Source organism: Pelophylax lessonae (assembly GCF_965119305.1).
Source record: "Pelophylax lessonae genome assembly, chromosome: 11".
Lineage (NCBI taxonomy): Eukaryota > Metazoa > Chordata > Amphibia > Anura > Ranidae > Pelophylax > Pelophylax lessonae.
This window is the reverse complement of record NC_138778.1, coordinates 77,703,534-77,716,746: the sequence shown is the minus strand read 5'-3', so window position 1 is coordinate 77,716,746 and position 13,213 is coordinate 77,703,534. Positions and strand designations below refer to the sequence as shown.

Sequence of the window (13,213 nt, the reverse complement as noted above, 5' to 3'; positions counted from 1 at the left end):
TGAACTGCTCCACATCCAACACCCTGGTCCTCCGAAGAAACGGGGAAAGAGCCACTCACCGTAAGATTCCTAAAGGTTGGTTGTATCTAGTGGACTTGTCTGTACATTGATTTACTTCATTAACCACTTGCCGACCGCCGCACGACTATTTACTGCGGCAGTCAGCCCCTCACAGGCAGAGTGACGTAGTACTACGTCGCTAGCCTGTGAGGGTCTAGGGAGCGAGCGCGCGCCCCCGCTCCCGAGGGGTCACCGACCCCCCCGCGCGTGTGACCGGCGGACCCGATCGTCCGCCGGTCACTCGCGATCGTCGGTGGAGAGGGAGAAAGGCAGGCGGCTAGTGTAAACAAGCCGCCTGTCATTCTCCCCGGTGTATGAATGATGATCATACGGTTCTATATGTAGAACCGTTGATCACTGTTCATACATCTCAAGCCACAGCCAATCACAGTTAGAATTGTCCTAGGGACACACATAGCCCCTCCCTCTAAAAAAAGTTAACCCCTTCACTGCCAGTGTAATTTTACAGTAACTTTGCATATGTATAGCACTGATTACTGTAGAAATGTCACTGGTAACCCCAAAAGTGTCAAAAATGTCAGTCAAGGGTCCGATCTGTCTGCCGCAATGTCGCAGTACCGCAAAAAAAATCGCAGATCGCCGCCATTATGCGTTAAAAAAAACAACAAAAATGACAAAAATCTTTCCCTTTGCTAGTAAAGGCAATAACTTTTGCGCAAACCAATCAAAATACGCTTTTTGCGATTTTTTTTTTTTTTACCAAACATAGGTAGCATAAAACAAATTGGCTGAAAATGTTAATAAATTTTGATTTTTACATTTTTTTTTTTGGGGAATTTCATATAAAAAAAATGTGAAAAATATTGTTATTTTTGCAAAATTGACGCTCTTTTTTTGTTTATAGCGCATGATCAAAAAATCGCACAGGTGATCAAATACCACCAAAAGAAAGCTCTGTTTGTGGGGAAAAAAGGACGTCGTTTGGGTGCAGCGTCGCACGACCACGCAATTGTCCGTTAAAGTCACGCAGTGCCGAATCGAAAATAGGCCTTGGTCAGGAAGGGGGTAAAATCTTCCGGGGCTTAAGTGGTTAATTAAACAACATGTATTTTACAGGAAGCGGCTTTTTCCCGCTTTCCTCTAAAAACTGAGGTGTCAGATCCTTCCTTGTTTTGTGTCCCTTTAATGAAAAGGCATCAGAATGGCACATGTGCACATTACAGAAACTGAGAAAAGATGGGGAAGTAGGGTTTACGCAGCTGATCTTAACCATTGGATTGATGTAGTATGCCTCAATCTACAGTGTCTCTTTGTGGTGGATAGCCATATTGGTGGGGGTATAAGGCTTTGCTACCTTACTGTATATAAAATATACTGTTTGATAAAAGTTCAAAGAAGTAATTTAATAGCTATATTCAAACTTCACTTTCTTGTAGATTACAACTATTGGAATATCTTCAACATAGGGTACACTTCTAGCTGTGTAAGTGGTTTGGTTGCCACCCTGAGTTGTGGTTCCTTTTACTGACCCCAATTTCACTAATGTGTTCTGTAGTGGCATTGGAGTTGGCATTGGAGTTGGGAGCATGTACCAGCCATCTGACACTTTCATATGTTTGCGACTGAATACTAAAGATTAGGTTGTAGCTCTGCAAAAAGAGTTAAGACTTAGCACCCTCCAGAGAGGTGAATTTTAAAAAGGTTCCCTTTGCTAGGAGTTGTGATTGAGATGCCCAATAGTGAACAATCAATCAATCATTCAATCAATTGAAAAAAACAGAAAATAGTGACTTCTATATATATTGGGTAACAATAAACTCCTGTGCTATAAAATTGCTATAAACATTGATACTTAAAAAAATACCTAAACACATATTAGGTAAATAAATAAAGTCCCAACAGTCCACACATTCTCCCTGAATTAACTGCAGAGACTATACGATCCTGCTATGTAGGATCGTATGTCTCTGTGGTTACATCACAAGCCACGCCCCCCCACAGTTATAATCACGCCCCTAGGGACACATTTAACCCACTGATAACCAATAAAGTTAACCCCTTCCCTGCCAGTGTCATTTTTACAGTAACAGTGCATATGTATAGCACTAATTACTGTAGTAATGTCACTGGTACCCCCAAAAGTGTCAAAAATGTCAGTCAAGGGTCCGATCTGTCCGCCGCAATGTCGCAGTCCCGCAAAAAAAATTGCAGATCGCCGCCATTACTAAAGGAGAAAAAACAACTGCGCTAATTCAAAAAAGCAAAGCAGCAGCTTCAAGTGCGACTGACACCCCAAGAAGAAAATATATAAATAAAGCTGCGCTAACAAATGAAACAGTCCATGTGAATGTCCATAAATGAGAGGGAAAATGATGACCCTTGTGCAGGTACCGCTTACCAGATTCCAATCATTAAAGAGCCAAGAAATTAAAGGCAGAGTCTTCAAATGTGGAACACAGCAAGCTTCATAGGGCTCCGATGTAAATCTCCTCAGTGGTATATGAATAAAAGGAGAAAAACAACACCATAGTGTAAACCAGTAACAAAAATGGGAAAAAAATGCGTTGTGACTTGTGCGGGTACCGCTTACCAGAAGTAGCGGATACTGTAGCCAAAATAATGGGAACCGAATCCACAGACCTCAGAAGGCAGCAACCCGTACCGTGGTGATGCAGGTGTCCAGGAATACGTTTAAATGAGGAAAAAAAAGGCAAACGCCATAGCGTAAAACCATAAAACAAACGATGATAACACCCAAATAGTGATAACTAAAAATCCAATAGTGGTGAATAGTGACAGCCACCACCGAAGAGGGTAGGTTCCCTTATAGACTGTACCAAGAAGTTTAAGCAGGTAGTGAGATAAACCGCTTACCAGATAGACTAGAAGGTAGACGTATAATAGAACCTAGAGGGCACCAGTGAGAATGGGTACTCTTACCAGCTCCAGATATTAATTGAGCGGGGGTTCAAAGTGACGCTGGACAACACTCCTGATAGCGCTCGTCAACCAGACTCAGGGAGGGATGCAGGTTACCCAAGAAATGAGGAGGGGAGAGCCATAGCATAAAATCCAACGACTATTTATTGACACAAAAATGTATTGCACTTACAAATATCAGACGACAAGGAACGTGGATGAGAGGGGTTGGAGGGAGGTAACAGCCGCCGGCCGGACGGCTCCGCTCGCCCGTCCTTCACAACAAGTAGGTGGGTGTGACGTCAGCACGCCGTGACCTGACTAGTTTCATCAAAGATGATTTTTTCAAAGGTACGGGCGGCGTGCTGACGCCACCTATAAATATAGTTGAATCGATGACCGGAAGTTCCTTTTCGGCCATTTTCGTTATGGTAATAGAAGACCGGAAATACACGTCATAAACCGGAAGAGGATATGACGTATGTTGCCCAGATGTAAACAAATAACAAAAGTGGAGCTCCGTATCCAAGGGATCAGAAATTGCATCAACACAGACCTGAGGTCCACTACGAGATCCGGGCTTTAGCGCCGAGACTCCAAAACAGCCCCAGATGGCAGATTTGTCAAAAATGCCATCTCATCGGCCAACGAAAAAATTAAATTGATATAAATAATATTATAACTGAATAATTAAAATAGGATATTCCGGTCATGGATTCCTAAATACAATACAAATGAAAAACTAAAACTAAAATCACTAAATTAATTAAAAATGCATTGCAACATATTAAAAGTACATAAAAAGCACCTATATAGAACGTATTGTCCCCTAAAAAGAAACTAAAAATTCACCAACCAAAAAGGTAATTATTCTTTGAAAATCCTAATCAGTTCAGGAATTATCAATGAATGCGTTGATCTCTGTATCAACATTCAGGCCAAAAGGTGTGTATGTTTTGACCCTATATATCCAGGCCATCTCAAGGCGGGAGATACCCCTCTTAAGAGGTTCACCCCGCCAGTGTGGGGTAAACTTGTCTATTCCCAGAAATAGTGTATTCTTGGGATCACTATTGTGGGCCTGGGCATAGTGTTTCGATACCGAATGCTTCGGAAATGATTTTCGAATGTTTGCCACATGTTCATTGAGTCTGACATTCATAGGGCGTTTGGTTCTACCTATGTATTGATAGCCACAAGGGCATTGAAGCAGATAGACAACTCCCTTGGTAGTGCATGAAATGAAAGGCTCAATGTCATGTGGCTTGCCAGTACTATGTGAGGTAAAGGATTTGGTATTACGTGTCCGTATTGAGTTCAAAGAACATATCTGGCACCTATTACATTTGTAATAACCAGTGAGCTGGTCTAGGAAAGTACTCCTAGGTTTGGGGGGTTCCAGCACATTGGGGGCCAGACTATGTCTTAAGGATAGTGCACCCTTGAAAACAACCCTAGGTTTCTCAGGTAGGGTTGTACCTAGAACAGGGTCATTATTTAAAATATGCCAGTGTCGGCGTATTAAATTTTTAATGACCATGTGTTGACTGGAAAAGGTGGTAATAAAGGGAGCAGCGGGCACACTGGAAACTGTATTATCTTCCACTTCCCGTGGTTTCAAGAGTGAAGCTCTATCTTTTTGCTGTACCTCCAAGAGTGTTTTCTGGAGAAATTCATGATCATATCCCTTCTCAAGAAATCTCTTGGTTAAGACCTCAGACTGAGAAAGAAAAACCTGATGACTGGAACAATTCCTCCTGATGCGGAGATATTGTCCCTTTGGCACAGCCTTTAGCCAAGGGTCATGGTGACAGCTGTCGACGGGAATGTATGAATTTCTGTCCGTCGATTTAAAGTAGGTAGAGGTGAAAAAACAGTTATCCCTCACAGTTATGGTAATGTCAAGAAAGTTAATAGTAGATTGACTACATTCATAATTAAGTTGGATCCCTCTTGAGTTGGAATTCAGCATCTCCATAAAAGCTACCAGGTCACGATGATGACCATCCCAGAGGAGGAGGACGACATCATCTATGTACCTGGCCCACAACCTCAACTGAGGCCTATGGTGGGCATAGATGACATCCTCCTCCCACTGTGCCATAAACAAGTTGGCAAGGGAGGGGGCATACTTAGCCCCCATTGCCACACCTGTCGTCTGGCGATAGAACCTCCCATCAAACCAAAAGTAGTTGTGATGGGTGGCGAATTCCAAAAGTCTCATAATGAGTGAGATCTGTTGGTCAGGTATAGAGGAGTCTCTGTCTAGAAACATTCCCACTGCATTAAGACCCAAGTGATGTGGGATGACGGTATACAGTGAAGATACGTCCGCTGTTACCATCCATAGGTCAGCAGTGGGAGTCAGTCCAGATAGTAAATTAAGGACATGTGTAGTGTCCTTAATGTACGATGGGGTCTTTTGGACCAGAGGCTGCAGATAAGAGTCAATATACTTCCCCACCCGGGACGTCACAGAGTCTATACCACTGACGATGGGACGACCCGGGGGGGAAGTCAGACTCTTATGCAGTTTAGGGAGGCAGTATATCACCGGAGTCCGGGGACATTTTGGGACAAGATAGGCCCTCTCCTTTTTGTTGAGTATGCCTCTTTGGTAACCATCTTCAACTATGTTTACCAACTCCGTTTTATATTTGATCTTAGGGTCAGAGGGCAGTGTGACATAAGTTTGACCATCACTCAATAGTCTATACATTTCTGCCATATAGTCGTCCCTATCCAGGACTGCTATCCCACCGCCTTTGTCGGCAGGCCTGATCACCAAGTTTTTATTATTACATAGGGAATCTAATCCGGTCTGTAAATTAGTGGGTAGAGAAGTTTTATGCACTTGAATGCGATCCAGATCTCTAAGCACCACATCCCTGAAAACTTTCAGAGATGGTGCTAAAGATCCTGGCGGGTTAAAAACAGATGCATTTGATAACCCGGAATGCTGATATTGCCGGGGTACATTCGTTTGTTGGCTAATTGGATTACTCATCATGTATCTTTTTACACTCATTTTCCTCACAAACTTGTGTACATCCATGTATGTTTGGAATTTATTAAGGCGTTGTGGGGGTGCAAATTTAAGGCCTTTATCTAAAATTTGTATCTCAGCACTGCTAAGGGTGACCTTGCTGAGGTTAAAGATACCTGCACCCTCTACGTTTTGGATTTTTTTTGATTTAATGCGCCTGCCTCCCCGACATCCTCTTGTGGTTCGGCTGGGCGCTTGATGCCTTGATTGGCCTTGGGAAAACCCCAACCAGGATAGCTTTGACCTACTAGGGTCTCAGAGTTAGGGTTCTCCAAGGCTACCTCTCTTACTGTATGTGTACTATTGAGTGGTTGAGATGTTTCCACTTCTTCAGGGGCCTCATTGTCCTTAAGCGGGTAGAATCGGTTATTAACCGGTACATTATACTGATAGCCCTCTTGTCTAGGGGGAGGATGATCTCTTCTAGAATTCTGAGGTTCCCTTACAGGCCCTGGTGGACGATTGTAACCTGGATCATACCAATATGGTTGGGATCTAGGGGGACTGTAATACTGCCGCCAGTGTGGTGGTCTATATTGGTCAGGTTCTGGGCATTGGGGATTAGGGTAATAATATCCTGGTTCCGCAAAGTTGTCTGGTCCTCTCCTCCATTGAGGAGTATGGGGATAGTTGGAATAACCATACCCTCCATGCTGGTTGCGGTCTCTACCGCGTTGCCAGTCACCTTGTTGACCCTGTCCGGAAAAATGATTATTAGGTTTAGATTGATTCCCAGTGGGTTTGTTATTAGCCACATTGGGGCCCCTATGTGGTGATTTGTATGAGAGACGTCGACCATTAGGCCGAGGTCCCTTTTTGTTTGTTTTGGGACCATTATTATTGGTTTGAGGTGGGCCATTAAAAGCAACTCTTGGGGGGTTAGTTGAAACTTCCATTGCATCATCAGGTTGCTCTTGGTCACCCAACAATTTCTTTTGCCACTCAAAGACTGCACTTGACTGATAGTCCTGTAAGTCACGATTGAACTTTTTACGTTTTTTAATTTTTTGCTCTCTCTCTTCCTTTTGGAGGAGCTTCAATAGATCAGCCGACGCGGCCTTATAGGCTTCGCTAGTCATATGAGGGACTAATTTCTCTTTAACAATTTTGATTTCCCCATCCAGCCTAGTTAATTTGGCATTTTTACGGGATATGAGGAATCTCAAAAAATTAACCCCTGCCTCATTGAAGTATCTGTGCCATTCTTCAAGCTCACCCTCATCTGACTGTGGACATACCTCCCACCTCAGACTCCTGGGCACCATAGTTCTCTTAACATAAGTTTCAAGAAAAACTATGTCCCACTGGGTGTGTACTTCAGACACCATTAAATTTTTAAGCCTCATGAACAGACCACTCATGTCAAAATCATCGGCGAGCGGAGCCGTCCGGCCGGCGGCTGTTACCTCCCTCCAACCCCTCTCATACACGTTCCTTGTCGTCTGATATTTGTAAGTGCAATACATTTTTGTGTCAATAAATAGTCGTTGGATTTTATGCTATGGCTCTCCCCTCCTCATTTCTTGGGTAACCTGCATCCCTCCCTGAGTCTGGTTGACGAGCGCTATCAGGAGTGTTGTCCAGCGTCACTTTGAACCCCCGCTCAATTAATATCTGGAGCTGGTAAGAGTACCCATTCTCACTGGTGCCCTCTAGGTTCTATTATACGTCTACCTTCTAGTCTATCTGGTAAGCGGTTTATCTCACTACCTGCTTAAACTTCTTGGTACAGTCTATAAGGGAACCTACCCTCTTCGGTGGTGGCTGTCACTATTCACCACTATTGGATTTTTAGTTATCACTATTTGGGTGTTATCATCGTTTGTTTTATGGTTTTACGCTATGGCGTTTGCCTTTTTTTTCCTCATTTAAACGTATTCCTGGACACCTGCATCACCACGGTACGGGTTGCTGCCTTCTGAGGTCTGTGGATTCGGTTCCCATTATTTTGGCTACAGTATCCGCTACTTCTGGTAAGCGGTACCCGCACAAGTCACAACGCATTTTTTTCCCATTTTTGTTACTGGTTTACACTATGGTGTTGTTTTTCTCCTTTTATTCATATACCACTGAGGAGATTTACATCGGAGCCCTATGAAGCTTGCTGTGTTCCACATTTGAAGACTCTGCCTTTAATTTCTTGGCTCTTTAATGATTGGAATCTGGTAAGCGGTACCTGCACAAGGGTCATCATTTTCCCTCTCATTTATGGACATTCACATGGACTGTTTCATTTGTTAGCGCAGCTTTATTTATATATTTTCTTCTTGGGGTGTCAGTCGCACTTGAAGCTGCTGCTTTGCTTTTTTGAATTAGCGCAGTTGTTTTTTCTCCTTTATTTCACCTGTTTGACTTTCAATTGCTGCTTTTTCATGGATATTTTTGATTATAGGGCCTCTAAGGTGGTCAACACCGATGGGGTATTCGAATCTTTTACTTCAGATGATTTTGACATGAGTGGTCTGTTCATGAGGCTTAAAAATTTAATGGTGTCTGAAGTACACACCCAGTGGGACATAGTTTTTCTTGAAACTTATGTTAAGAGAACTATGGTGCCCAGGAGTCTGAGGTGGGAGGTATGTCCACAGTCAGATGAGGGTGAGCTTGAAGAATGGCACAGATACTTCAATGAGGCAGGGGTTAATTTTTTGAGATTCCTCATATCCCGTAAAAATGCCAAATTAACTAGGCTGGATGGGGAAATCAAAATTGTTAAAGAGAAATTAGTCCCTCATATGACTAGCGAAGCCTATAAGGCCGCGTCGGCTGATCTATTGAAGCTCCTCCAAAAGGAAGAGAGAGAGCAAAAAATTAAAAAACGTAAAAAGTTCAATCGTGACTTACAGGACTATCAGTCAAGTGCAGTCTTTGAGTGGCAAAAGAAATTGTTGGGTGACCAAGAGCAACCTGATGATGCAATGGAAGTTTCAACTAACCCCCCAAGAGTTGCTTTTAATGGCCCACCTCAAACCAATAATAATGGTCCCAAAACAAACAAAAAGGGACCTCGGCCTAATGGTCGACGTCTCTCATACAAATCACCACATAGGGGCCCCAATGTGGCTAATAACAAACCCACTGGGAATCAATCTAAACCTAATAATCATTTTTCCGGACAGGGTCAACAAGGTGACTGGCAACGCGGTAGAGACCGCAACCAGCATGGAGGGTATGGTTATTCCAACTATCCCCATACTCCTCAATGGAGGAGAGGACCAGACAACTTTGCGGAACCAGGATATTATTACCCTAATCCCCAATGCCCAGAACCTGACCAATATAGACCACCACACTGGCGGCAGTATTACAGTCCCCCTAGATCCCAACCATATTGGTATGATCCAGGTTACAATCGTCCACCAGGGCCTGTAAGGGAACCTCAGAATTCTAGAAGAGATCATCCTCCCCCTAGACAAGAGGGCTATCAGTATAATGTACCGGTTAATAACCGATTCTACCCGCTTAAGGACAATGAGGCCCCTGAAGAAGTGGAAACATCTCAACCACTCAATAGTACACATACAGTAAGAGAGGTAGCCTTGGAGAACCCTAACTCTGAGACCCTAGTAGGTCAAAGCTATCCTGGTTGGGGTTTTCCCAAGGCCAATCAAGGCATCAAGCGCCCAGCCGAACCACAAGAGGATGTCGGGGAGGCAGGCGCATTAAATCAAAAAAAATCCAAAACGTAGAGGGTGCAGGTATCTTTAACCTCAGCAAGGTCACCCTTAGCAGTGCTGAGATACAAATTTTAGATAAAGGCCTTAAATTTGCACCCCCACAACGCCTTAATAAATTCCAAACATACATGGATGTACACAAGTTTGTGAGGAAAATGAGTGTAAAAAGATACATGATGAGTAATCCAATTAGCCAACAAACGAATGTACCCCGGCAATATCAGCATTCCGGGTTATCAAATGCATCTGTTTTTAACCCGCCAGGATCTTTAGCACCATCTCTGAAAGTTTTCAGGGATGTGGTGCTTAGAGATCTGGATCGCATTCAAGTGCATAAAACTTCTCTACCCACTAATTTACAGACCGGATTAGATTCCCTATGTAATAATAAAAACTTGGTGATCAGGCCTGCCGACAAAGGCGGTGGGATAGCAGTCCTGGATAGGGACGACTATATGGCAGAAATGTATAGACTATTGAGTGATGGTCAGACTTATGTCACACTGCCCTCTGACCCTAAGATCAAATATAAAAAGGAGTTGGTAAACATAGTTGAAGATGGTTACCAAAGAGGCATACTCAACAAAAAGGAGAGGGCCTATCTTGTCCCAAAATGTCCCCGGACTCCGGTGATATACTGCCTCCCTAAACTGCATAAGAGTCTGACTTCCCCCCCGGGTCGTCCCATCGTCAGTGGTATAGACTCTGTGACGTCCCGGGTGGGGAAGTATATTGACTCTTATCTGCAGCCTCTGGTCCAAAAGACCCCATCGTACATTAAGGACACTACACATGTCCTTAATTTACTATCTGGACTGACTCCCACTGCTGACCTATGGATGGTAACAGCGGACGTATCTTCACTGTATACCGTCATCCCACATCACTTGGGTCTTAATGCAGTGGGAATGTTTCTAGACAGAGACTCCTCTATACCTGACCAACAGATCTCACTCATTATGAGACTTTTGGAATTCGCCACCCATCACAACTACTTTTGGTTTGATGGGAGGTTCTATCGCCAGACGACAGGTGTGGCAATGGGGGCTAAGTATGCCCCCTCCCTTGCCAACTTGTTTATGGCACAGTGGGAGGAGGATGTCATCTATGCCCACCATAGGCCTCAGTTGAGGTTGTGGGCCAGGTACATAGATGATGTCGTCCTCCTCCTCTGGGATGGTCATCATCGTGACCTGGTAGCTTTTATGGAGATGCTGAATTCCAACTCAAGAGGGATCCAACTTAATTATGAATGTAGTCAATCTACTATTAACTTTCTTGACATTACCATAACTGTGAGGGATAACTGTTTTTTCACCTCTACCTACTTTAAATCGACGGACAGAAATTCATACATTCCCGTCGACAGCTGTCACCATGACCCTTGGCTAAAGGCTGTGCCAAAGGGACAATATCTCCGCATCAGGAGGAATTGTTCCAGTCATCAGGTTTTTCTTTCTCAGTCTGAGGTCTTAACCAAGAGATTTCTTGAGAAGGGATATGATCATGAATTTCTCCAGAAAACACTCTTGGAGGTACAGCAAAAAGATAGAGCTTCACTCTTGAAACCACGGGAAGTGGAAGATAATACAGTTTCCAGTGTGCCCGCTGCTCCCTTTATTACCACCTTTTCCAGTCAACACATGGTCATTAAAAATTTAATACGCCGACACTGGCATATTTTAAATAATGACCCTGTTCTAGGTACAACCCTACCTGAGAAACCTAGGGTTGTTTTCAAGGGTGCACTATCCTTAAGACATAGTCTGGCCCCCAATGTGCTGGAACCCCCCAAACCTAGGAGTACTTTCCTAGACCAGCTCACTGGTTAGTACAAATGTAATAGGTGCCAGATATGTTCTTTGAACTCAATACGGACACGTAATACCAAATCCTTTACCTCACATAGTACTGGCAAGCCACATGACAATGAGCCTTTCATTTCATGCACTACCAAGGGAGTTGTCTATCTGCTTCAATGCCCTTGTGGCTATCAATACATAGGTAGAACCAAACGCCCTATGAATGTCAGACTCAATGAACATGTGGCAAACATTCGAAAATCATTTCCGAAGCATTCGGTATCGAAACACTATGCCCAGGCCCACAATAGTGATCCCAAGAATACACTATTTCTGGGAATAGACAAGTTTACCCCACACTGGCGGGGTGAACCTCTTAAGAGGGGTATCTCCCGCCTTGAGATGGCCTGGATATATAGGGTCAAAACATACACACCTTTTGGCCTGAATGTTGATACAGAGATCAACGCATTCATTGATAATTCCTGAACTGATTAGGATTTTCAAAGAATAATTACCTTTTTGGTTGGTGAATTTTTAGTTTCTTTTTAGGGGACAATACGTTCTATATAGGTGCTTTTTATGTACTTTTAATATGTTGCAATGCATTTTTAATTAATTTAGTGATTTTAGTTTTAGTTTTTCATTTGTATTGTATTTAGGAATCCATGACCGGAATATCCTATTTTAATTATTCAGTTATAATATTATTTATATCAATTTAATTTTTTCGTTGGCCGATGAGATGGCATTTTTGACAAATCTGCCATCTGGGGCTGTTTTGGAGTCTCGGAGCTAAAGCCCGGATCTCGTAGTGGACCTCAGGTCTGTGTTGATGCAATTTCTGATCCCTTGGATACGGAGCTCCACTTTTGTTATTTGTTTACATCTGGGCAACATACGTCATATCCTCTTCCGGTTTATGACGTGTATTTCCGGTCTTCTATTACCATAACGAAAATGGCCGAAAAGGAACTTCCGGTCATCGATTCAACTATATTTATAGGTGGCGTCAGCACGCCGCCCGTACCTTTGAAAAAATCATCTTTGATGAAACTAGTCAGGTCACGGCGTGCTGACGTCACACCCACCTACTTGTTGTGAAGGACGGGCGAGCGGAGCCGTCCGGCCGGCGGCTGTTACCTCCCTCCAACCCCTCTCATCCACGTTCCTTGTCGTCTGATATTTGTAAGTGCAATACATTTTTGTGTCAATAAATAGTCGTTGGATTTTATGCTATGGCTCTCCCCTCCTCATTTCTTGGGTAACCTGCATCCCTCCCTGAGTCTGGTTGACGAGCGCTATCAGGAGTGTTGTCCAGCGTCACTTTGAACCCCCGCTCAATTAATATCTGGAGCTGGTAAGAGTACCCATTCTCACTGGTGCCCTCTAGGTTCTATTATACGTCTACCTTCTAGTCTATCTGGTAAGCGGTTTATCTCACTACCTGCTTAAACTTCTTGGTACAGTCTATAAGGGAACCTACCCTCTTCGGTGGTGGCTGTCACTATTCACCACTATTGGATTTTTAGTTATCACTATTTGGGTGTTATCATCGTTTGTTTTATGGTTTTACGCTATGGCGTTTGCCTTTTTTTTCCTCATTTAAACGTATTCCTGGACACCTGCATCACCACGGTACGGGTTGCTGCCTTCTGAGGTCTGTGGATTCGGTTCCCATTATTTTGGCTACAGTATCCGCTACTTCTGGTAAGCGGTACCCGCACAAGTCACAACGCATTTTTTTC

The 13,213-nt window shown here is 43.5% G+C and overlaps 1 protein-coding gene across 1 annotated transcript in view; it reads right to left on the bottom strand.

Annotated features, from left to right (window-relative positions):
- LOC309567538 (5-hydroxytryptamine receptor 3A-like) overlaps positions 1-13,213 on the bottom strand; it is a 425,909-nt gene that overhangs the window by 364,967 nt on the left and 47,729 nt on the right. The window lies entirely within an intron of this gene.